The sequence below is a fragment of the Canis lupus genome, chromosome 17 (genome assembly GCF_011100685.1).
Source record: "Canis lupus familiaris isolate Mischka breed German Shepherd chromosome 17, alternate assembly UU_Cfam_GSD_1.0, whole genome shotgun sequence".
NCBI classification, from domain to species: domain Eukaryota; kingdom Metazoa; phylum Chordata; class Mammalia; order Carnivora; family Canidae; genus Canis; species Canis lupus.
In genome coordinates this window covers 5,603,387-5,627,818 of record NC_049238.1, presented here as the reverse complement: position 1 = coordinate 5,627,818, position 24,432 = coordinate 5,603,387, and the positions used below count along the sequence as shown (strand labels likewise).

At 44.4% G+C, this 24,432-nt stretch overlaps 1 long non-coding RNA gene across 1 annotated transcript; it reads left to right on the top strand.

The window, feature by feature from the left end:
- Positions 1-1,112: 1,112 nt before the first annotated feature.
- LOC119869687 lies at positions 1,113-24,174 on the top strand. The gene is made up of 2 exons (XR_005372029.1): positions 1,113-1,284; positions 22,923-24,174. It is a non-coding gene; the product is annotated as an uncharacterized LOC119869687 (long non-coding RNA).
- The last annotated feature ends 258 nt before the right edge of the window (positions 24,175-24,432 follow it).

Below are 24,432 nucleotides of genomic sequence, written 5' to 3'. Positions count from 1 at the left end.
ATTCTGTACAATTTAACATTAACTCAATATTTATGTTAATCTATGTTGATTTTTTATTTAATCACCATAAAGTTGAGTACAGGGGCAAAGAGCTTACCTCAATGTTTAAAGACTTGCTTGATTAGCTCCCATGTGTGTTGACCATAATGCGGGAACTTCAAGAGCAATCTTACCACTTGCTCTCCTTTGTGAAAATTGTACAAGCACTCTGAGTTTGTAGGTCCTGACCATGTAATACAGTCTGAAGGGACCTGTTGCTGTGCACCTGTTGGAGAGGTCTCTGTAGCACAGGGTCAGGGGTCTTGCAGCTTGCAGTTTGGAAGATTAGAGGCCTCTCTCTGAGATAATGGTCAACCCATACATATGACCAGCATATGCATATCATTGAACCCTCCACATTGTTGGCTGTAAAGTGAGCTCAGTGGTTATCACCATCCAGTCCAACATGTGACATGCTGTTGGAATTAAATGAGATGGGGCTTGCACATAAAAGCCCTTTGAAAGTCAGTCTCCACATGAGAGATGCCACCTTCACCTTGGACTTGGTCAGTGGGAGGAAAAGCAAATAGTTTGATGTCCAGGGCTCGGGTCCACCAACAGGTACTTCTCCTCTACACTCTCACTGACTTCTTTCCATAGCTCTCCACTTGCTGCAGTCTCTGCTCCTGGGCAGGCAGGGGGCCGAGACACACAATTTCATGCATTTTTCGAAAAAGGTCCTAAGATTGAAATCCTAGTCCTAAGATTGAAATCCTGGTGCTTGCTCTTCTGGTTGGATTCAGATCCTGTGAGATGAGTTGATCAGATTCTATAACCTGTGATTATCTTTCTCCTTTTCTCCTATTCCTTTTCTTTTCTCCTTCTAAGGTACATTTGTGGGGTGCACGTGGCAACGCTCTGCCTTTGAGCTGCCTTCCCCTGGGCCTCCAATCCTTCCTGGGCCCAATTCCTATCTTTCTGACAATGTCCCACTCTGATTTGGCAGCTGGGATTCTCTGAAGGGACTCAATTATATTAATTCCCATGTCCCAGTTTTGTTTGTTCAAAGGGAAAAAGAAATTAAAAGAAATTCACTAAATCACTTTTCAGTTGAAAATCAGGATGAGGCTCAGAGTCCAGAACCACTTGGCACAGCAAGCATCCCCATCTCTGCTTAGATGTAAACAGACCAAGCTTCTCTCTATCCTACCCCCTTGCTTTTTATTTTGCAGTGGTTGGAATAATGCTCCCAGAAGTCTGCTATGATGGAGGGTTACCTAGGTCCTGAAGAATACCTGCTATCTTGTGAGCCTTCTTCTAATTGTTTTTGTTATGATTAATGTCATTATGGTATCAATGTGTTTTAATGGGGACGTTTGTCTTCTTGCTGTTTGTGTATGTCACAAATCTGAAGGGGAAAAATATGGAAACAGAAGGGTGCATGTCTTTACAAGTGTGTTTGGAGGCAAACCAAATGGTGCGTTTCTCTTTGGATGCTTTCTGATTTTCAGTCCAGGAGTTTCAGACTAAAAATAGTATGCCTTCTTTTTGCAAAGGGCTGCTAATGTGACTCCTTCATGGGCTGGTTCTATTGGTATAAAAGGCAACTCCTGGGCTTGGATGTATTGACTCACTGTCATTAAGGAATTTATTCCTTGGCACTAAAGAATAATGTAATGCAGGTTTAATTAAAGCAAAAGCTTAAAGTTGATGTTAATTTAATGGTACAGTCGACTTTCAATTATCCTTGATGCTGAAAGAGAGGGTGGCACTGATAATCCAAATTAACAGAAAGCCTAGAGTACATTATACTTTTCCCCCTAAATTCATCAGGATTGCTGCTCTAATTTTGCTACAAGGGGCTCATGTTGACATGAACATGAAAGTCAGTTTTGGGGAAAGCGGGACATTGGCATGGAGAAGAAAGGTCATGGCCTACCAAGCATGCATTAGACACTTTACCTTACTAGTTTTTGAAATGTCACAGCTAGGAAGAGGGTACCATTAACCATCGTTTATAATTAGGGAAATAGGGCGGTATTGAAAGACTTGTCCAAGGTCATTTACTAGAAATTAGTATAATAAGTGGTTCTATGTTTCTTAATCCAACCCATGTATTGAACACAGGGGAGAATGATGTTTTCATCTAAACTTGCAATTGCAATGTCTTCTACACTTAAGAAAATAGTGTAAATTCTCTTCTGAATATATTTTGTTTTTGTTTTTGTTTTTTGTCAAGCAAAATTCTTGCTTGAGAGAGTAGCATGGTTTGAAAGAAAACAGCAAAGCACAATTTTGCACCGCAAATGGACAAATGAGGGTGGGGGTGAGCAGAGAAGCCTGTGCCAGTGAGGATACCTCTTATTGCGGGGTTGACAGAACTTTTGAGAACAATGGCATCTAAAAAGTTAATGTTTATGTTACTGGCAGGAAAATTCTCTGACTGATCCAAATGTCCTTCAACTAAATCTTCAGCCAGCTGTGCCAGGCACAAAGACCTGGTGTTAATGGTGCTAGTGGGCTGTTTGAGGCAGAGGACAGAGAATGCACTGGAAGGTCAGAAGAGGTGGGCGATGCACAGAGTTAAGTATGATTCAGGGTTCTCCAGGGAAACAGAACCAGGAAGATATAGATATAAACGTGTGGACTTATTATGAAGAATTGGCTCCCGTGTTTATGGAGGCTGACTACCCACACTCTGATGGTATAACTCAGGCTGAGTCTGAAGGCCTGAGAACCAGGGATGCCAGTGGCATAAGCCTCCATCAGAAGCAGGAGAAGGTGAGATGTCTTGGGTTACAGAGTGAGGCAGGAGAAAAGGTTTTTTTTTCCTCCTGACCCTATCTTTTTCCATCCAGCCCGTCAATGGACTGCATGATGCTCACCCACCTTGGGGAGGGCAATCTGCTTTACTGAGTCCACCAATTCAAATGCTAATCTCAACTGAGAACACGTTCCTAGACACATCCAGAATGATGTCTAATTTGGACTCCATGGCGAGTCAAGTTGACACAGAGAAGCAGCCATCATAACTTCTTGTAAGAAAGTAAGCCACAGGGAATTAAAAGACTCCCTGGGGAGGGTCCAATGCTCTCTGGGTTGCCAACAGTCAGTCAAAATCCCTTTCTGTAAGTCTTCAAGGTCAGGATGAAGTCAGTAGGCATATGGTTTCTGTATTACCGACAGCTTGACAAAGTAACTGGTCATCAGCTAGTTACCGGCTTACTATCGGACAGTCACCCAGCAGACTTAGAGCTCTGTAGATGCCACCCTACCACATCTTTAGAGTCTTGCTACTCAAAGTGTGGTTCCTGGGCCAGAGCTCCTCAGAAGTGCAGACTCTCGGATCTGCTGAAGCTGAATCTTCATGCAAACAAATCCCCAGAATTTCTCCAGATAATTGATCTGCACATGGAAGTCTGAGAAGAGGTGGCCTGAAACACACCTGGGGGGTAAAATGCAGAGAGGTAGGAGTAGGAGGTTGGAGCAAAAGTCACAATGGGGAAATTGAATTGGGAGTTTAAAATATTTGCCAGGTATCTTCTATGATAATTAGACATCATTCAGAGTTGAGGATGGAATGTGCATCCCCTAAGTCCAGCCAAGCACAGACTTTCAGGCAGGAGGTAGACGGCTCACCTTTCCCATGTCCTGAGTCGCTTGCCTTCAGACTTACTGGTCCACTAAGGTCTGGAAGCCCAGCCTGCAGTGGGAAATGTTTGTTCTCTTTCTTCTTTCTTTTCCACAGCCTTGCATTCCAAGTGTGTTTGTATAGTCACATGTATACTTTAGCTCATGGGTCATCATTGTGGGGCAAATCTGGGGGCGGGGGGTGGATGACACCAGGGATGCTGGATTCTGACGTGGGACTAGTGGAGGTGCAGCATTGCCTCAGGACCGCCTTGACCTATCTTCATAGGGAGAGCAGCCTGTTTTCCTCATATGCCATGTTAGGCAGAGATACCTCTAAATGCATGGGAGAAGGTTGTGGGGTGTGTGTGTGTGTGTGTGTGTGTGTGTGTGATAACTTCTGGGGTACCTGCTCAGCTCATCACTTGTTTTGAAAGAAGCTTCATGGCATCCTGGGGCTATGTCTATAATGGACAATCTCTTCTCTAACCAAGGCTGACTCAACCTGACCTTCTCTGGGGCAATCAGACACCCCTCTCAGGGAAGGTGAGCCTTGGAAAGAAAGGGAACAGAGCTACAGAAAGTATTAAAAAAGAGGGAACATAAAGAGGGAGCTCTAGGAAGGATCCCTGGAGAGTGACAGCCAACTCAAGTCGGAAGGACAGTAGGAATCTTCTGGATGTGCAGGTTGTGGAGAGGGTGCCCCAGGGAGCACAATGACATGTGTAAAGCCTTGTGTTAGAAGGCAACAGGGCGTGTTGTCAGAGCTGAGAATGTTCCAGCATCATGGAAGCTGTGATGGCGAAGGGCAGCAGGTAGGAACACCGTGGCTTGGGAGTAGTATACTAAGGACTTCTCTAAAGCAGTAGACTAGTGGTGATTGGTCAAGGTTGTCCAGAACGAGGGAGAAATAGGAAGAAATAAGTTAAAGGGAAGAGTGGATTTTGCAACTTGGAGGAAGGATTAATGTAGAAACCAAATAACAAACCTCTTAAAGATCAAGGCAAAGCTGTGTGGTAACCAAAACAACCACTCACCTGGGATGTTCATTGCCACGAACACACTTTAGACAGGGCAGAAAGTGAAAATGCTCCCAGCTGCCTGTACGCGCTCCTAAAAGGCACGTGAATAGAGTTTGCAGTGATAGAGTCTTCAATGTTAGCGAGATCACAGCTGTATGGGGTGCATGCTGCTTCTTTTAAGTAAAAGGGGAAGAAATTTTATTTTGCCAGGACAGCCTCAACTTCATTCTCTAAGCAAAAGTCAAGGTTTGATCATCGTTTCAAAATGATTATTTATGGCTTAGCAGATAATCCCACTGTGCCCTTGGCTCTGGCATTGCCTTTGCTCTATCTCTTGCTGTCTCCTGAATTTATTGATTTCATTAGAAGATAAGAGTGACAAGGACAGCTTATGATACTTGGGAGAAATGTAAAGCCATTAGCAAGTCATTGTTGAAATCAGAACATGCCCTGGTAAAAGCTCCTTAAGAAACCAGTGGCAGCCAACGATACAGGGATTAACCTGCCGTGTGTGTGTGTGTGTGTGTGTGTGTGTGTGTGTGTGTGTGTGTTTGTGGGCAGGCGGTACAGCAGGTCCGCTGTCATGACCTTGTCTATGATAAGCCCTGACACAAAACTGATGGATCCAGGGGTTATTGACACAAACAACTGCTTTTTCCTTCCCCGGGCAGGGGAGAAGGCTTTCGGAGCTTGGCACCTGCTAACCAGCTGAGGTCAGAGGGTGTGATGGGAGTGACTGCTGGCCTCTCCTGAGTGGTCCACCCAGTGGGCAGCGGGTGGCACAGGGTGCTATGATGTGGCCTCTGAGAGGCTGGCTCTGTTGCTGTCCCCTCAAGGCAGGAGCAACCACCCATCACCACCAACCACCAAAGGTCAATCTGTCTTGACCTTTCCTCATGGGACACGACCGGGGAGGGGATGGTCACCGTTCAGTCTGAGGATGTCTATTAAACAAAACAGAAGGGATTTTTTTTTTAAAGATTTCATTTATTTTTTCATGAGGGACACAGAAAGAGAGGCAGAGACACAGGCAGAAGGAGAAGCAGGCTCCCTGCGGGGAGGCCGATGGACTTGATCCTGGGACCCTGGGATTAAGCCCTGAGCCAAAGGCAGACGCTCAATCCCCGAGCCACCCAGAGGCCTCCAGAAGGGATTTTCTAATGATGAGGCTACTGGTGTTCGGAAAGGTTGGACAGCCGGAAGGGAATTCAGTTCCGTCTGCGTTCTTATTTATTCGGCCTGCTGTTCGCAGATCCTTTACATGGATGTGTCAAAGATCATGAGATGGAAGGACTTAAAATAATTGTTTGATGCAAGTGTTCATGGGTGTTATGCTTGGAAGAAGGTGGGTAGCTGGTCACATTCTGGGGACAGGGAGGGTAGAAACAGGGTCCAAAGAAAGCAGCCAAAGATCGAGGCCTTGGGCAGAAGGTGAATGAGGGGCATCTCTAACAAAATACTGTACAGTACTGTACCGTGGCTTAAACATTTATTTCTCATGGTTCTGGAGGCTGGGAAGTTGAGACCAAGGCCCCAGCAGATTTACTTGCTTCCTGGTTCATGGATGGCCATCTTACTGTGTCCTCGCAGGGTGCAAGGGACAAAGGGGCAATCTGCAGTCTCTTTTATAAGGGCACTGATCCCATTCCTCCTTCACTACCTGACCAGTTTCCAAAGGCCCTATCTCCTAATCCCATCTCCTTGGTCATTGGGCTTTTGCATGAATTTGGGGGAGTCCATAGCGCATCCATGGCACATCCAAGGAACACTGACTGGGGGCTCAGCCTCCCTCCTCATCTGTCTGAGTAGGACTGGGTAAAACCCAAGAGGAAACCTCCACCCACAGTGGCACCAGGGGACCTGAAAATCAATGTGGAAGCTGAGCCATGTAGTTGCCAACCCTGACCATCGATGTGACCTTCAGTGATTGCCACTGTCAGCGCTTGTCTTGTCTGTCTTGAAATTGAATAATGCCTGTTTCTCTCACATGGTGATTCTGAGAGCCAAGAAATATTTGCTAAATGCACTGAGAAAAAAAAGAAAAAAGAATAAAAGGCACTGAAAAATCTCAAGTGCGTTACCAACATGGACAGACAGATTCGTTGTTAGGCATATAGGAGGAGCGGTTATATGGAGATCTAGAGAGTTCATCTCTTCTTATTTTATCCTTTGCACCATGAACATTCTATTTGTGAGCTTTAGTGAATAAATGACTCCTGTGTGTAAAGTGAGCGTGTATAATATTTAAAGTAATAATTTGAAGGTACTTCCAAGGAATTTGCCTCCTAATAAGACTAATGCAGTCTTCAGTTTCGGATAATTTACTATACTCACATTGCAGATGAGGTCTAAGACATTCAGTTAAATTTGAATTTCAGATAAACAACAAATAATTTTTTAGAATGAGTATGTCTCTAAATATTGCATGGGACATACTTATACTGACTCATATTGAAAAATTATTTGTTGTTTATCTGCAGTTCAAATGTAACTCAGTATCCTGCATTTTCATTTGCTAAATCTGGCCACCCTATACTGGAGATAGGGGCTTCCAATAGACATACAAGAGAGAAATCCCATTCCCATATAAACTGCTTCCTAGCTTTTTTTTTTTAAATTTATTTATTCATGAGAGGCAGAGACATAGGCAGAGTGAGAAGCAGGCTCCCTGTGGGGAGCCTGATATAGGACTCAATCGCAGGACGCCGGGATCACGACCTGAGCCAAAGGCACACGCTCAACCACTGAGCCACCCAGGTGCCCCTAGCCTCATTTTAAAAAACACAAATAGGAATTAGCATTGGAATGTTGGATAATTTCTTTGAGCTTCTCATTCTTTATCCATGAAATGGAGAGAATAGTGTCTTACTTGGTTTTTTCAGGTTTTCCTGTTGATTAGAATCACCTGGGGAACCATTTACAACTCCTGATGCCCCAGCACCTTAGACCAATTACTTCAGGATCTTGGTGTGGTGGAGTTCAGGTGGTTTTACAGTTGAAAGCCCCACCCAGTCATCCCAATGAGGCAGCAAAGGTGAGAATCGGTGGCATTGCTCCTGGTGAGCGGTGGGGCTATGTGACCCGGCTACTGCAGAGCACCTCACGGAGTGTCTGGCATGTGTACGAATGCCCCAGGCAGCCCCCACCATTAATGTTAGGAAGAAGGCTAGAGTGGCAGAGGAAAGAGAGGAAAGGAGTGACAGATCAGGTGATAGGCTGAGTAGTGGCAGAGTCTTATAAGCATGTCACAGCCAGGAGTTTGTGCTCCATTTTGTGGGCCTTGGGGAGCCATCGCCAGTGCTCTCCTTCCTGAAGGGAAGAAGAGTTTTCATGGAAGCCCAGGTGTGGCCATCTTGTATGCGTGCATCTCATAGGAAGATACGAGCCCGGGGGGATCCATGGGGGGCACCATCCCCCTAGTAGGAATCTGGATCTGTCTTGCTTAGTGTTGTATTTTCAGTGCCAGGAACTATGTCGGGTGCGTAGTAGGGACTCAACATTGGTGTTGATTGAAGGAGTAAGTGGAAAAAACAAAGGAAAAACTCAGTAGAGGCCACATGGCAGGGCAGGTCTGGCCGCAAGGGGAAGGGAGAGCTCTCCAGTCGTGCGCTGACCTCAGACACCACTGGACGAATCATGGCCCCTTCTTGGCCTCTGTTTCTTGTCTCTTGAATGCAGGGTGTGACCTTCAAGCTCTAAATTGAAAATTAAATTCTTCCGGTCCTGAGTAATTAGTGGCCTACCTATTGATATTTTTGTCCTTGGTGAAAACTCCCTTTGAGAGTGTTGGTGTTTCTGTGATTTCCGGAAGTGGGGCCCCTAGACTGCAGAGTTGTGCAGCTCACCAGGGCTGCTGGAGGAAACTCAGCCTACTCATGAGTCAGGCATCCCCACTTCAGAGGAGGGCCTGGACCAGAGCCTCGAGAGTTATTTCCAGGGTTGTAGGTAGAAGCCATGCGGTGTTGAAGAGAGGTCCAAGGCATACCTTGGACAGCCCAGGGGCTCCGGGGCCGGGAGGACATCTCAGCTCCTGGAACAGAGCACTGTGGCTCCAGGCAACTCACTTCATCTGTTTGTATTTTAGTTCCCTTAGTTGTAAAACGAGGAGTTTATATTAAGTTGAATCTGTAGAACATTCTCGGCTTTCAACTGCGCTGGTTCCATAGTGCACTCTTGGGTTTCTTTTATCTTTACCTCCACGTACCTTTGTTTCTAAAGACCCAGGCCCCATGACACGGTGCCTTCCCTATGCCTTCAGACATGCCAGTTGAAAAGCTGACTCTGCACCTCTGTGTGCCTCCGAGCCTTTTGCACATAAAGAAGGGAAAACTGGATAGTTTTTCCCCCTTCTTCTTTAACAGATATTTTTAGCTTTTCTAAAAGCTTCTCACTTTGAGCCTTAAAAAGAAATAAGAACCTCTTCCAAAAATGCAAATGCTCTGGCAAGAAGCAAGAAGGGTGTTTTCAATCTTTCCAGAACAATTGTTTTCTCTTCCATTGACATTTGTGGGGCATAGGGGTGAAGGTAGGGGCTGCAGAGGGGGAGGACAGAGGGTGTTGTGACAACCAGAGTGACTCTGTGGCCTGCAGGGGCACTTTCTTGGGGGCCGCCCTATAGTTTGTGTGCTATGGGCTGGCTTTCCCTAATCAGGCATTTGTTCCAATTGCTCTTGAATGCTTCTGGGTGGGATAGTGGATGGCTCTATGTGTTTCAAATGTTGCAAGTCCTGACAGAGCCATGAGGCAAAGTGAAGGATCTTTCTCCCCATAACAGCCCGCAGCCTCATGCAGACTTTGGAAGTCAGTAGGAGCTGCTGGTGGTGCTCAGAGATGCATCCCTTCCCCAAGTGAGAAGTGAAAGTAAGAGCAAGGTGGAGTTCCAGTTGGCCTAGTTTGCGTCCCCAGCTTTGCATTTTTCTAATTTGGAGTCTTCCACTGGCTGGTTGAGGTCTTGTCTCTGGTGGCATCACTATTTCCTCTGTCACCCCACAGCACCAGGTTCGTATCACAGAAAAACGCCTGTGGAGAAAGGAATGGGGAGTTGTGTCCCTGCATGTCTCCCAGGAGGAGGATGAGGAGAAGGGAAAAGGACTGCCTGGTGCAGTGGTCATGGTGTTAGGCACCTGGACATCTATTATGTCACTTACTCTTTACAATAATCTCATAATTACGTCTAATTCATGCTTTTAATTCCCTAGCATGTAGCTCATAGTAGTTGCTCACTATCTGTTCAGTTGTCTGAATAAGACTTTTCATTTATGTCTTTCAGAGCTAATTCAAAGTTTGAGTATATTCGGAAATAATGATTTGGCCCACAGTCTTGTTGAAAAGCAATACAGTTAGGTTCTGCTTATGTCAAACTCATGGGGCATTGGTGAATTAAGGCCCTGTAGAGGGTCATTTCATATACTCTGGCTTGGAAGTACTGTGCTGAAGATGATTATATTGACATAACCATCTTAAAATGACAGACCGCACCCTCCAGGCCTTACACACTTAGTCACACTTTCCAAGATGTTAGTGATAGAGGGGAAGTAGGTAATGTGGGCAATGTTGTATACCACAGCTTCCAGAAGCATAGCTCAGCTTGCCTGTAGCTGGACCACAGGCTTATGGAAGGTCCATGTCCAGAGAATCATGAGTCGATCAGGAAAAAGACATAAGAACAAATTTTTTTTTTTTTTTTAATTTTTATTTATTTATGATAGTCACACAGAGAGAGAGAGAGAGAGAGAGGCAGAGACACAGGCAGAGGGAGAAGCAGGCTCCATGCACCGGGAGCCCGACGTGGGATTCGATCCCGGGTCTCCAGGATCGCGCCCTGGGCCAAAGGCAGGCGCCAAACCGCTGCGCCACCCAGGGATCCCGGAAAAAGACATAAGAATGTAGACTTTCCACTGGTTTTCTTAGAGAGAATGAGGCCTGCTATTTACAACTGAGGAAGCCCATGGTTCTGGAAGGAAGGCAATAACTCAGGTATTAATTTTGTCTTGGCTTCTTGGTGGCTGGGGCTAGCTCCCATTTCTTCCCCTCTGTCTTCCGCTCTGCTCACCATGATATACTCCCAACCTGACGCTGACTTGGATAAATGATGTTTAATTGGTCTTCTGGGATTACTAACTTATTATTTACTCTGAGAAGATAGAGGCTCTGGGAAAATAGAAATGAACCCAGCCATCTCTGGATATCAAATATAAGTTGAGCCACCACTCCCTTGAGAATTTTCAGGCATAAAGGAGAGAGAGACTCTAATCATGCTGGTAACACATGGATCTTCGGTTTCTGTTGGCAGTGCCATCATCACATTGACTATGTCTAAGGGGAAAGGAGCTATGGGAAGGAACACAGCCATACTCAGACCATGATTCCTTTTCTTTTTAAAGGACTTTTCCCTAATACCACCAAGTAGTGTTCTAAACTTTGACATGTTCAGAAGATGAACATTGGCAAGCAGGAAAGAGAAATGGAATGATCATAATTAGCAGAATTAAACATAGATTCAAATGGACACATTTAATATTTATGGAGCAGTTACTGTGCTCAACAGACGTGTGTGCATTAGCTTGTTGAATCCTGTTATATCCATTTGTTAATAAGGAAACTGAGGCCGAGAGGTTGAGTAACTTGCTCAAGATCATGAAACTAGTGTTGGACTTAGAATTTAAATCTAGCTCAAGCTGACACCAGGCTGATTTCATTCCATCACCGAAGTGAAAGCTCTAGCATTCCCACAAGCCCTCACTTTGATTGCATAGGCTAACCTTAGCTTAACCCTAGGGCCAGACACTTTGGGGTCTAGGAAATATAAAGCATTGTCTGGGACCTCAAGGAACACAATTGTGACCTATTTGAAAGATGCTGCATTTATATGATACATTCAGTAGTTCAGCTGGTCATCTTAAATTAAATGCTAATTTTTTCATCCCAACCAACAAGTTCAGGGAGGTTCATGTTGCTCAGAGAGCTCTGGGTCAGAGGATTTGACCCCCCTCTCTTGTTGGTGTAATTAGGGTCTGGATCTGGACAGGTTGGGTGGTGGAAAGTGATCCTTCTAAATGAGCAGTATAAACCAAATGAAGAAAGGAGAGGTGGGTAAAAAAAAAAAAAAGGATTTTTATTCAAAAGGGTTCCCAGCTTGATTCAGTGTCTTCTATGTGCTGGCTATTTGGAAGACAGGTGGGGAGAAAGAAAATATTTTGTCATAGTGCAGTATGTGTCTACAGGGCTGGGCTCTTTACCTGTAGATAAGAAAAGAAGGTTTTCAGATAAGAGGTATTCTGAGTCCTCCTTTAGCCCCTAAAAACCTTCAGTAACTGGCAACTACCCTGCAGGGACATCTCCCTTTGATGGCTATCATCACAGTATCGCCACCTCCATGGAGCAGCAGTCAAAGCCACATGACCATGGGCTTGTATATTTGGGATTGCATATCAGCCACAAGAAATTTAGAGGAATCAGATCTCTTAATTCCTTTCTATGATTATCTAGAATTTTATCACTTTTAATAGTAGTATCTACAACTTTTTGATTATTCATAACTATCAGAAAATAATTTTTGAACAAAGGATCCAATAGACATATAATTGTTTATTTATGATCTATTTGCTATAGTGTTAATATATGGTGCCTTTAAAACATATGCCAAAAAGAAAGTCTTAAATTAATGAGATACATAGAAGTCCTAGAAATTTCTTCACTGAACCTCAGTGAATCTCCAGGTACACCTTAGGAGAACAGGGATTTCAGCCAGAGATCCTAAAATAATGCCTTTCAAAATGGCAGATTTGCTTTAGGGCTGTCCTAAGGCTGCCATTACAAAGTGCGATAGACTTAACTAGCAAAAATATATTTTCTCAGAGTTCTGGAGCCTGGAAGTCAGGTCAAGATGTCAGCAGGGTTGATTCCTTCTGAGGGATCTGAGGGGGAATCTGCTCCTACCTCTCCCCTGCCATCAGGTGGTTCACTGACAGTCCTTGGTGGTCCTTGGCTTGTGGAAGCATCACCCAGATCTTTCCTTCATCTTCATAAGGCATTCTCCCTGGGTTTTTTCACATTGCCCCTCCCTCCCCGTCCCTATCCCTTTTTATAAGGACTTTTTATAATCATGTGGGATTAAGATCCACCCTAATGACCTCATTTTAGCTTGATGACTTTTTTTTTTACTATTTTTTTTTTTTTTTACTTTTTTTTTTAACTTGATGACTTTTGTAATGGCCCTACTTCTAAGTAGGTTCACATTCTAAGGTACTGGGGGTTAGGACTCCCACATATCTTTTGAGGGAAACACAATCCAGTCTGTAACACCTTATAAAGTCATACTTGTTTTAAGCAGTTTAGTTGTGCCTGAAAGAATTGTATTCACAAAAGTGCCAGTGGCAGGCGCCAGGTGGCTCAGTCAGTTCAGCGTCTGACTCTTGGTTTTGGCTCAGGTCATGATCTTGGGGTCTTCAGATCGAGTCCCCACCTTGGGCTCCATGTTCAGTACGGAGTCTGCTTCAAATTCTCTCTCCCTCTCCCTCTGCTTCTCTCTACCTCACACTCTCTCTCATAAACAAACAAACAAACAAACAAACAAACAAACAAATCTTTAAAAAAAAAGTGTCAGTAGAGGCATAGCTTAAAAACTGGTCTCAGGGAAAATCCTCCAGATTTTTTTTTCCCAGTGAAAATTGATCAGTTCTTCCTGTACCCATCTCCAGCAAGTTTCTTTAATCTTTCTTTGGTTCATATTTGTTCCATCTTGTATGATGGTTGCCAATGGCTGATTCTCCCACAGAATTGAAATCTTATCAGGGAAGAAATGTTTTCATTGACACTTTTGTCCACCTGCTTTCATAACAACCTCCTATCTTTCCACTTGCCAGTCACAAACATCTCTTTTTACCAGCTTACACACGGCAGGTGATCAATAAATACATCTTGCAGAAAATTGACTATTTTGTAAAGTGTAGAATTCTTTTCTAAAGTTAACGGCAACTTCCTGATCTGTTATCTTTGTGCAAATCTTTGAAATTCATCAACTGTCTTAGGGTCAAGCAAGTGTGCAAGTATTCAACCTCTCCCCTTTGCCCATCATCATTTTTCCCACAGTTTTTCAAGGAGAACGGAAAGCATTTGCTAGTACGTGTTCAGGCTCACAGAACTTTACTTAATTAAGCAGAACTTGGCTAACATCTGGGGTGGAGACATGTTTTCCCCACAGAAAATTGCCTTGTTCGCTCCGGATGAGTCATGTCCCTAAGTCTTGGCCCGGGAGTGGGTGTTCAAGGGAATTGTGTCCCGGCCTCCAAAGACCATGAAATGCTCTTTCTGTAAGTGGCAGGATTTTTGGATGATGCAGAAACACCTGCGTTTCTCTCCAGCTCTGGAGGAAGTTATATTTTCCTGAGTGTCATGGAGACTTTTAATTTAAATGTTCAGATTTCCTGCTTATCGGCTGGCATAGCTACAAGACACGGGGTGTGGGGTGGGGGATGTGATCAGTACCTGTGCCTTATTTTTAGTGTTATTACTTATTTGGGCTTCATTAAATAATTCTAGTTCCTGCATTAGAAGAGTCTATTTTTCCAGCTTACTACTGACCGGCTATTTTGCTTTATGTCTGCATTCAATCAATGCCAGCAGATGTCTGTTGCTATGTGTATTACCAAACATCAAGCGAGGAAAGATCAGTGGTTTTCAATCCATTTCATGTCACCCATCAGCTGGATTCACATGTAATTTCGTCACCCAGGGTTATATTGTTCCCTTTGAGAATAAGTACAGGTCAGACAAGGAGCCCTTCTGATCAATGTCCTTGGAGCGTGGGGATTACCTCTGCCCTTTTGACTCTGAAATAATTTATCTTAGAAGGTTGACCAAGAAAAATTACTCTCCATTTTGTACCAACATAACTTTCCTATGGACAGTGTACAGCAGTGTGAAAAAGCCACTCAGATTCCTTCCCTTCTTTTTCAATAAAATGGGCAGGAGGGGCATTTGTTTCCCTACCAGAGAGTGGCTTGTTGGTAACTGGTTGAAATACTTTTTACCCTTGAGGCAAGAGAAGGAAATAGCCGAGTACCTGGCATACAGTAACCCACATTTATGGTGCTTTTTTGTGTGGGTGCCAGGCACCTTATAATTATCCTTATACTATAATGTATTTAATTTAAGGATTTATTATTTAAGGATGGATTAATCCTTACAATGGGCTTTTTAAAAAAATATTTTGTAAATAAGGAAAGTGGTTTACCCGGGAATCAGAAGCCAGGGTGAACAAATCTAGAACGCTTGCTATTTGCTCTGTTTTAGCACCCTCAGGCTTTCAGTAGATTTTGCTCTCCTCTGACCATTTCGAAAGTTTAGGAGTTTACCCACCACACTGGACTTTCAAAAAGGACTGTGTCTAATGTAAATAAAGATTGCCAGCCTGCCCCATGGCACAATGCTCATCTCTGTGATGTACTACTACATGTTGGGGAACTTGCTTCACACGATGACATAATGGAAATATTCCACTTCCCTTCAACAAATGACCTTTTATTAGTTTGAAAGAGCAGCTTACATACCAGTGATTCAGTATCGAAAAGCAGAATTATTTGTTTTTGAGAAGGCTCACCACCCACCTGCATGTTCCCTTCCGCTAAACCCCCTCCATCAGACTTCAAGACAGCAAGTTGCAGGGGAATAAAACATAAGGCCCTTGTTAATTGCAAATTAATAGTGCCAGGAATATATGCAGATGGCACCTGAAGTCAATTGCTGACAGCGTCATATTCTGGTTATGTTTTTCTTTCCTGCAACACAACTGTGCACTGAGCAAAGGCAGAGTGGTGTTAAAGTCTTAGATTCTTATTTAGTTTGGAGTTTCTGAAGGATGAAATCCATGTCCTTGGCTTACCACTCACTGTTCTTATCTTACAGATTCAGCAGGTTGTGCTTTCATTTTGAAAATTCATCTTACTTATGAATTTGAACCAGCTCCAGGCTTTGGTGGTTCAGAGGATACAGGTGTGACTCTGGACATTCTGTATATATTAAACTTTACTTGCTTAACTAGTAAATATTTTGCTGTGTTCATTTTTTCCCTTATCCTCAAGCAATCAATTGTGAACCTCTAGTGTTATAACACGTCCATGGGGAACATTTGTGCTTTAGTTGGCACTTAGATTAAATTAATCAAATAATCTTTTCTTTCTTTCAAGGCTGACATTTCAGTAAAATTTTTAAAGGTTGTGTGCCAACTGCCAAAGTCAATTAAGTAAAGGCAAAACCCAAAATTTGTAAGAGAGAATGATTATTGTCCCAAACTGGATGACTTGGGTGATATAAAGCATCCTCTTGACTTCCTGAACATTTTTAAACCCTGACTTTGAACTAATTACATATTTGAATAGTTAGAAAATAAAACATGATCTAGGGTTTTGATAAAACTGTGAGCTTCATGTTTTAGGACAAGTGGCAGCGCCATGGCTAGCCTCCTGGACCCCAGACCATCGTGAGCTTCTTAAATGTCCATCCATCTTCCCAGTCTTTGTGATGAATCCTTCTGGAGAAGAAGAGCAGAAAGACTGAGGTCTTTCTGGCTATGAAATTTTAGAAACAATAGAAATATCTGATTATGGTAGCCCCCTCTTTTTGGGAAGCAGAAGTCCCTGCTCGGCACCCCTAGGCTTGTGTTTCATGAACATGTGCCAGTCTAGGAGTGGTCACATGAGCTGAGGAGAGCTGTGACTCAGATCACAGCCAACCTGGGTGCCTTGGGACCCATGAGCCTACTGGAGGGCCTGAGTTGTGGCTAGAAGCAACAAAACTAGCCGAAGCGATTGGCAGTGGGCTTGAAATCTGAAGACTGCCAAAGCTTGGCTCCCACTTAGCAGCACTGAGTGAACCAATTCATGCCCACCTCTCAGTATGTTAAAAATGGAACCAGTAATGATCACCCATGGGTGTTCATTGCATGTTGCACTCCTGTAATTAAAAGTGCGACCCAAACTCTGAATAGTAGCAGGAATACAAGTTTCAATTCTGGGCTTTTCTCCAGCCGGGTGCCCCCTGAAATGTCCTTTCCACATGTCACCTCCTCCAAGTCCCCTTTCCAATGTGTCTCTCATTTTACTGTGTGGGTGTATCCTACCCATCCCTCCATGCTCTGAAGAGCTTACACCCACCTCCTCAAGAACTGATGATAGTGGTGGGAATCTCACTCCCAGGCTTGGGTCCCTAGGAGGCATTTGTGGGCAGAGAGCCTTTTTGGCCCACTTTGCCTTATACCATCTGGATAACTACCACCTGCACCATGACTGGACACAGAGCTCACCTCTGTGAAAGAGACACTGCTAGGAGAGGACAGGCAGGGGACCTGGGAGTCAGAGTGGTGGACGTGAGGAAGGGGGTTGAAGCATGGCTGCCCCCACCTGATAAGGAAACCACCTGCTCTGTCTTCCTGTTCAGTGTTCAAAGAGCTTGCTCTTGGTTCCATGTTGCTCTTGAAGGATATTGATGAGGGAGGAGGCCTCCTGGGATTAACACCCATGAAAAGGAGGGAACAAGCGTGATATTGGGCAGAGGAAGAAGTTGAATTGAGACGTGGGGCCCGTGAAGGCTCCAGACGAGCCCTGGAGAGTAATGGACTCAAGCTGGACCTTCAGAGAAGTCTGGAGCTCCCACCACAGGCAGAATGGTGTTGATGAGATGCTGAATGCAGCCTGCCCTGGGAAGGAGGTGTGAATGTGGGTGAGGCATACTGTCAGCCAGCTTTGCACAACTACGTGTAGTGTTTAGCCTCCACATCCCACCCCACTACTCAACTGTCTTCCACGTGTCCTACCAGGTAGAATTTGGTCAGCACTAACTAGACATTTACTATGTGGATAATCATGGCAACTGCTGAAGGCCTTTTTTTTTTTTTTTTAATAAGTAGAAATGATAGCTTCTCACATCCCAGTGTGTGTTCGTGTGTGTGTGTGTGTGTGTAAAAACTGATCGGGGAAGGGAGGAATCTTTGCACAAAGACAAGATGGGATATAAATGCTGAGAGGAGATATTTTTTTCTACTGAAGGAAGGAAAGATCACATGTAGTTGTGGACAATCAGAAAAGGTTCCCAGATATAATGTATAGAACGGTTGAACCTTTCTATTGCACACCTGAGCTAATATAACACTGCTTGTTAATTATCCATTTAAATTATTTATTCCATTTTTTAAAAAAAGAAAAAATCTGGGAGCAAATAGTCTCAGGCACTTGGAATTGCTATGTAGGGAGGGAAGGAATTAGATGAAAGGCCAAGTCAGGGGCATCCCAAAGAGAAGGGATGAGTCCTTGCGAAGGCACAGATATTGGAGCTTAAAGAACATGTTTGAGGGAGCATGTGGTAGGCACAGGCATTGGGGTGAAGAGATGGCCAATAGCTTACTTTGGCCACATCATGAGGGAGGTAAGAAGGTAAAAGGGCAGGAGTAAGGCAGTTCATCATTTCCTACCCCCACCCAACTCACTCCCCATTGGCCCCAATTCTAAATTGAATTATACTGAAAGACTGTTTTATTGGTTCTGTGCCAGACACAAGAAGGGTGCTCAGTACATACCTGATGACTTCACTCAGTCGGGGGTCTTTTAATACCCTTCTCTAAATCATACAAAAAGTCAATGGGACTTGAAATAGCTGTTCTCTTGCTTCTTCACAGCCCACGGAGGCTCTTCTTGACCCCACCCTCTCCCAGTGAGTGGATGAGGATCAGAGCATCCTCTGCTGAGTTCTACAGCCGTTTTGTAAAGAGAATCTGAAGTAAAATGGCAGGTTCACACACATGGAGGAAGTGAATGTCCTCAGTTCCTTCCAAGCTCCGCAAGGCACGACTGCTGAACCTGAGACCTCCAGTGCCCAGCTGTGCGATCCTGGACTAGTCCTTCCCCCTCAGGGTCTGGCTCCCTGGGCTGTAACATTAAGGACAGTATCATCTCCTGCACAGCACTGCTGTGCAATTTAATGGAGAAAATGTGAGCTAATCTACCTACAGGGGGCTGCAGACAGGCAAGTGTGAATTTGGAGTAGAAATGCCAGTCATGAAGATGCTTATGGTGATTTTCACGTGCTGTTGATTGTCTGGAACCAGGCAGGGGCTCGTCAGCAGGCCAGGAAGCAGTTGGTGAGATCCAGGTACTCAAGGCAGGGAACTCTGCAACCTCTACAGAGAGGTCCACCCCTGGGTGGTGCTGAGCTGCGATCCCAAACTCACCTCCATTCTCTTACCCTAACTTCTTCACCTTGCACTCTGGGCTTTCAGAGAAAAGAGATGCTAGGCCTTTGGGGCACAGATACGAAGCTAGAATCAGTATCAAGTACCCCCCCCCAACACACACACAAACACAAGATTTAAGAAGGATTTATTTTATTTTTTTTTAAGAAGGATTTAATAAGGGGGTCCCTACGTGCTCCTCCATCACTGTGCCTGGCGCAGAGACCTCCATAAATATGTAGCCATTGAATGAGTGTGTTTAGAGTAGAAGGGGGGGGAAAGACTTTTTAGAGGAGATGGAGACTGTACAGTGCAGAGGGCTGGAGGGAAGTCACAGGGGGCAGGACTAGCTCCCTGGACTAGGGAGCTGCATGTGGGAGATGGATCAATGGAGAGAGCACATCTTACATTCAGTGAAAGCCGGGCAGGCCTCCATGAAGATGGGGAAGAAGTATTTTCTTGCAGAAGGCTGTTGGTTAGTTGCATGCTTCCTGGCCTAGAGTCAAGACAGCCCAGGAGAATCTGCTGTAGAGCCCTTGTCTGTGGTGTTTTCTGCTGGAGGTGGGGGTGCCCACAACATGGAGTGGGGAGGTAGCCCAGGATTGCCCTGGCATTATGTTCCATTTTCTCCAGTGGACTCTCTGACCCATGGGGGTCAAAAGCACCCAATGGCTGCACCCTCTCTTTATGCTGTGGTTCTCTAAACAGATTCCATTGATATTTTCACCTTTGCGCGGAGAGCAACTAACCAATACCTACCAGGGTCTATTTTCTCCTTCTCTGGAGGGCTTTGTGCCAAGAGGACTACCTGATTAGCCTGCTCCAGGTTTACAAAAGGCCTTTGTTGAGTGCTGGCAGGTCATTTAGCTGCTTTGTATTCAGTTTCACCATCCACAAAGCCAAGCTGATCATACCTGCCTCCCAGGACTGGTGTGGGGTCAATGCGATCATTGATGTGGAAGTGCTGTCAGCCTGGTAGGGAAGCACAGCTTCATGGGCAACAAAAGGATTCTTTCTTTTGAAGATACTTTCCTGTTTGGCTCTTTTGAATGCTCTTTGAAATGAATCTGTGCCCTTGGAAGGGCAACTCTAGGTGGCTTAGAGTGAACCTGAGAGTGGGATCCTTTCAGGTGCTTGTGTGTCACTGAAGGCTTGAAGGTAGTCAAGGTAGGATGGGACCTTGTGAGAGGATCCTGTTGCAGAGATGAGCAGAGTAGGAGGAGGAGGAAGGGAAGAGGCAGAGGGGAGGAGGAAGAGGAGAGGTAGGGGGAGGAGGAAGAGGAGAGGCAGAGGGAGGAGGAAGAGGAGATGCAGGGGGGAAGAGACCCGAAATAGAAGGCAAGTCTCTCATGGTTTGTTATCTTTTACTGTGGGCAACAGGAGCTCCAGTAAGAGTATCCTATTTCAGAGCAACTTTTTCACTGATTCAGAAGAGCTCCTAGAACTAGCATCGTGAATTCAAACAACTGACATATATGTTCATATGCCCAATAGTTATGGTTAAAAACACTTGAGAAGTGCTTTCAAATGTATGAAATTATTTTTATTATTATCACATGTTGATTCTCTCAACAGCCCTTTGGGGCTGGTATTTTGGGGTCCTTTTTAACATTCTTTTTTTTTTTTTTTTTTTAATTGAGGCACCAGTAGGACGCTCAAGAGGTAGAACCCATCTACCCTGGTTCTTTGTCTTCATGTCGAGATTGCCGGGCCCTGGTCCAGGTTCACCAAGAGCTTATTTAGCAGGAGGGGGTGACTGGCCCAGATGAAAACATGACTGTTGAGCCACATAAATCTGAAGGAGGGACATGGGAGAGAGGATCATGCATAATCAGGCACAGTACCAGTCCAACTGCCTGGCAGCCCGTGGAGTGCTTACAGGGAGCCTTACACCTCCGAGCAACCCTGTACAATGGACACCTTGACTATCTCAATTTTCAGATTTGAAAGTGGAGGATGAAGAAGGGAGAGCATCTGGCTGATTAGAAAATGGCAACCAGATTGGATTTATTGCACAGGGGGTCGGCCTGCATGCGGCCTACACTGGCTTTTCTCTGTCTATAGCCTTCGGGTCACAGAGTTACAGGTCTACAGGTCCAGTGGGCAGTGGTCCCGGGGTTGGAGAGGAGCCACGAGTGGGGTGGGGGTCCTTTTCCCTCCTTCCTGTTCCTGGGACATACATGCATTCTGGAGTGTGGCGGTAATGGAAGGACTAGACTCTCCATCGCCCCCTCCCCTCCCTGCCAGCCCTGCCTGGCTTTCTCAGGGCAGGGTTTGGCCTTTGCCTTCCCTTCATGCATCAGGCTGGAGCCACACTCAGCATTGGGGTCTCTCCTCAGCATGCAGGCATGTGTGGCTCCCAGACCTGGAAATCCACCGCACCCCTGGATGTAACCAGGGGAGCGAGCTGCCCAGAGCTGTCAGCATAGGGAATGCACAACCTTCAAACCCTCCCTGAATGGCATTCCTCTGCACCCAATGCCAGAAAATCCCTTTTGAGAGGAGAGCCCTGAACATAATACAATTGCACTCCAGAACATCCTAGAATTTCCCCCAATCCGATACAGAATAATTATGCTGTTAAGGCTGCAATTCAGCTGCTGATAAGGCAGGCCCTTGTGCTGGCCAGGTAGTCTTTTTTTTCTCACAAGTTATATAAAATTCAAACAATCCTTAGAGTACTAGCTGCATGGACTGCTTTAAGCCCGGCAAATGGAGTGATAAATCCTTAGTATGCATAAAGTTCAGTTTTGTCCTTTACTGCCTTTCAACAATCAAATTAAACTTGAAAGGGTTTTTTTCCTCACTGTGGAGGGGAAAAAGTGCCATTGAAAAAAAATCATCTCACTGGCAAATTAACAGATAAGGGTCTACCCTGCTGACACCATGCCAAGCAGAGGTAAAATTCAATCTCTCTATCACAGAGAAGTCATTTTTCCTAAATTGGGGAAATTAATGTATGTCGGAAGAGAGGGACAGTTTCTCCCTCTCGATGTGTTTTTTTGACTTTGAGGTCTAAAACAAATTGAAACCGGCCCTTGTTTTTAACTGACAACCCAATTCTGCTTTAGATTTTACCACGTTTATTAAATTTTTATGAGAATTTATAAAGTTGCCCAAGGAATAAAAGCTTTGTTCATGATAGCAGAACAGAACTAGGGGGCTCTTTCTAAATAGCATATTCAGCACTATTCATTGTTGCTTAGATAACAGTCCTATCTCTTCAGGGCCTCTGTTTGGGTTGAACTCCAGAACCAGCAAATTAATATAGTCATTATACAGCCAAAAGCTGTATCACTTACCAGTTCATTATTGTTCAAATCAAAATTCATACTTTTCCAGATCTCCCTGGGGTTACTAGACAGGAAAGGTCATCATTCTGCAAAATAATCTCTCCTGGTTTTTACTCCACTGTGTGAAGAGAAACAAGCCCAGTCACATTACATTAATTTTCATATTAATAGATTCATATTAATAGATCCTGTGCAGAGGCTCCATGTTTCTACCCAACCCCCCTCTTCCCCAATTGCATGGGACCTGGTTGCTCATCCTTCCCCAAATCTCAATTCAGGGCCAGGTAAGTGACTCAGTTTCATTTTTTGTCAACACACCAAGCTATGTCCTTATTTTCAGATTACTGCTTCTCAAGCATGGATGTGATCTTGCAAACTTGGGTGCTGCTGGTAGAAGGACTCTCTGAGTTGGACATAGGTCCCAGCAATGCTGGCTGGGCCTCCACACGGTGCTCACGAGTGAAATGTAGACAGACAGAGATCAGGAACCTCTACCAGATGCGATATTCCAATTTTTTACAGATCGGCCCAATTTCATCCAAGCCCCTCTTCTCGTGCCGTGTAACCAATTTTACTCTTTTAATATTTAGCTTTAATGATTTTGGTGAGCCAACATTTTATCTGAACAAATGATAGTTGCAAACTTGAGGTCAAAATCTGATTTTTTTTTCTCTAGAATTGTGAACAGGGACAGGAGAGGGACGTCTTGATTTCCAAGTGGATTATACTCTATCTGAATTGCTGAGCAACAGCCATTTTTTTTTTCCTTCTCGCTAGCATTTGCCACCTCCGTTTGTACCTGATGCCCAGAGGAAGTTTGGAGAAACATGAATGTGGAAGGATACAGAGTAGAATCATAAACAACACATGCTACAGATGGAACATTTTTCCCTAGAATTTTTCAGCAGCCTGAGAAACAATATGATCATTTCACTCCTGCTACCCAGTAAGAGGCAGTCCTGGAAGGTTCCAGAGAAGGTGCTGCTGGCTCCCTACGTAGAAACTGCAGCTGATTTGTGTTTTGGGGACAGAATCTTAACACCTTTCTGAAGCCGCCGTGTGGTTTTCTTAGCTGTGAACACATGATGCTCAGACACTTCATTTAATCAGGACTCGTTGTTCTAGGACACCACCTACATTTCCACATGTGACTTTACGGCATGCCTTATTTCCTTCTGATTGAATTGAATCATCAATGTGCTCCCAGAGACCTCTCAACATTGCCTTGGTTTCAGAACCCATGCGAAGAGCATTTGTTTCTTGTTCAGACAATTCGTGATTTCCTTCATTGCTTTTATAGTAAAACTTTGATCTCAAACACTGTGCATTATATGAGTTCTTTTTCTAGAAAAATAATGGTGTGAAGACCCTTTCCATAGATGTTACTCCAGGGCAGGATATATTGTCATAGACCATGACAATGCCATCCCATGGGGACAAGTTATAACGACTTACATTGGTGTAATTTGAATCATTTTCAAATTTATTCAAATGGCAAAAATTCTTTTTAAGATGACACAAAATTCAACTCAACATCCCAAGTTGGTGCCAATGTGCAAGGCTCCGCTTGATAGTTTTCTGTAAGTGAAAATATTTATAACTACTCATAGCTTACTGCCCCAAGTTACAAGAAATGATATCTTCCTTGGGGTTTCTCATCACTGTGGTCTCTGATTTCTCAGTTCAGAGAAGCTGCTGGCCTGTGCGGAGGGAAGATTGCGCTGAGGAGTTTATAGTGATGCCTGCTTCTGGTTCCCACATCAACTCTGGGGTGTTGGAGCATGACCAAACACATTTTCCTGCTATATTTCTTGTTATAAAGAAGTATCCTGTTCAGAGATCTGCTCTGATGGGCACTATTATTTTTATTTACATGTGGAATGAGAATCTACTAAAATGAAGGTCCAGCAAGATGCATATGGTATCAGTAAAAATGTAGATCTGGACTACATTCATTTTAAAATTGGACTGGATGTTTTCTTTATGGACTGGCCTGGAATGTGCTGTATTAAATCACTCATTTCTAAAAGTGTTTGTTCTCATTTTAGTGGAGATGGAAGCAGGGGTCCCATGCAGGGTCAGCAAACAGTGTGTATTGTGGTGTTTCATGCACTTGGAAGGGACAAAGAAGGGTTGGCAAGAGTGGACACAGGCCTTTTTTCCTTTGGTGCTGCCACTGTTCCAGAATCAGATCAGACCAACATATATTGTTTTTTTCTTTCCCTCTCTTGTCGAGAAATGGGAAGAGGACATAGCGAATGGTTTTACGCAGATTCATTACAGAAAC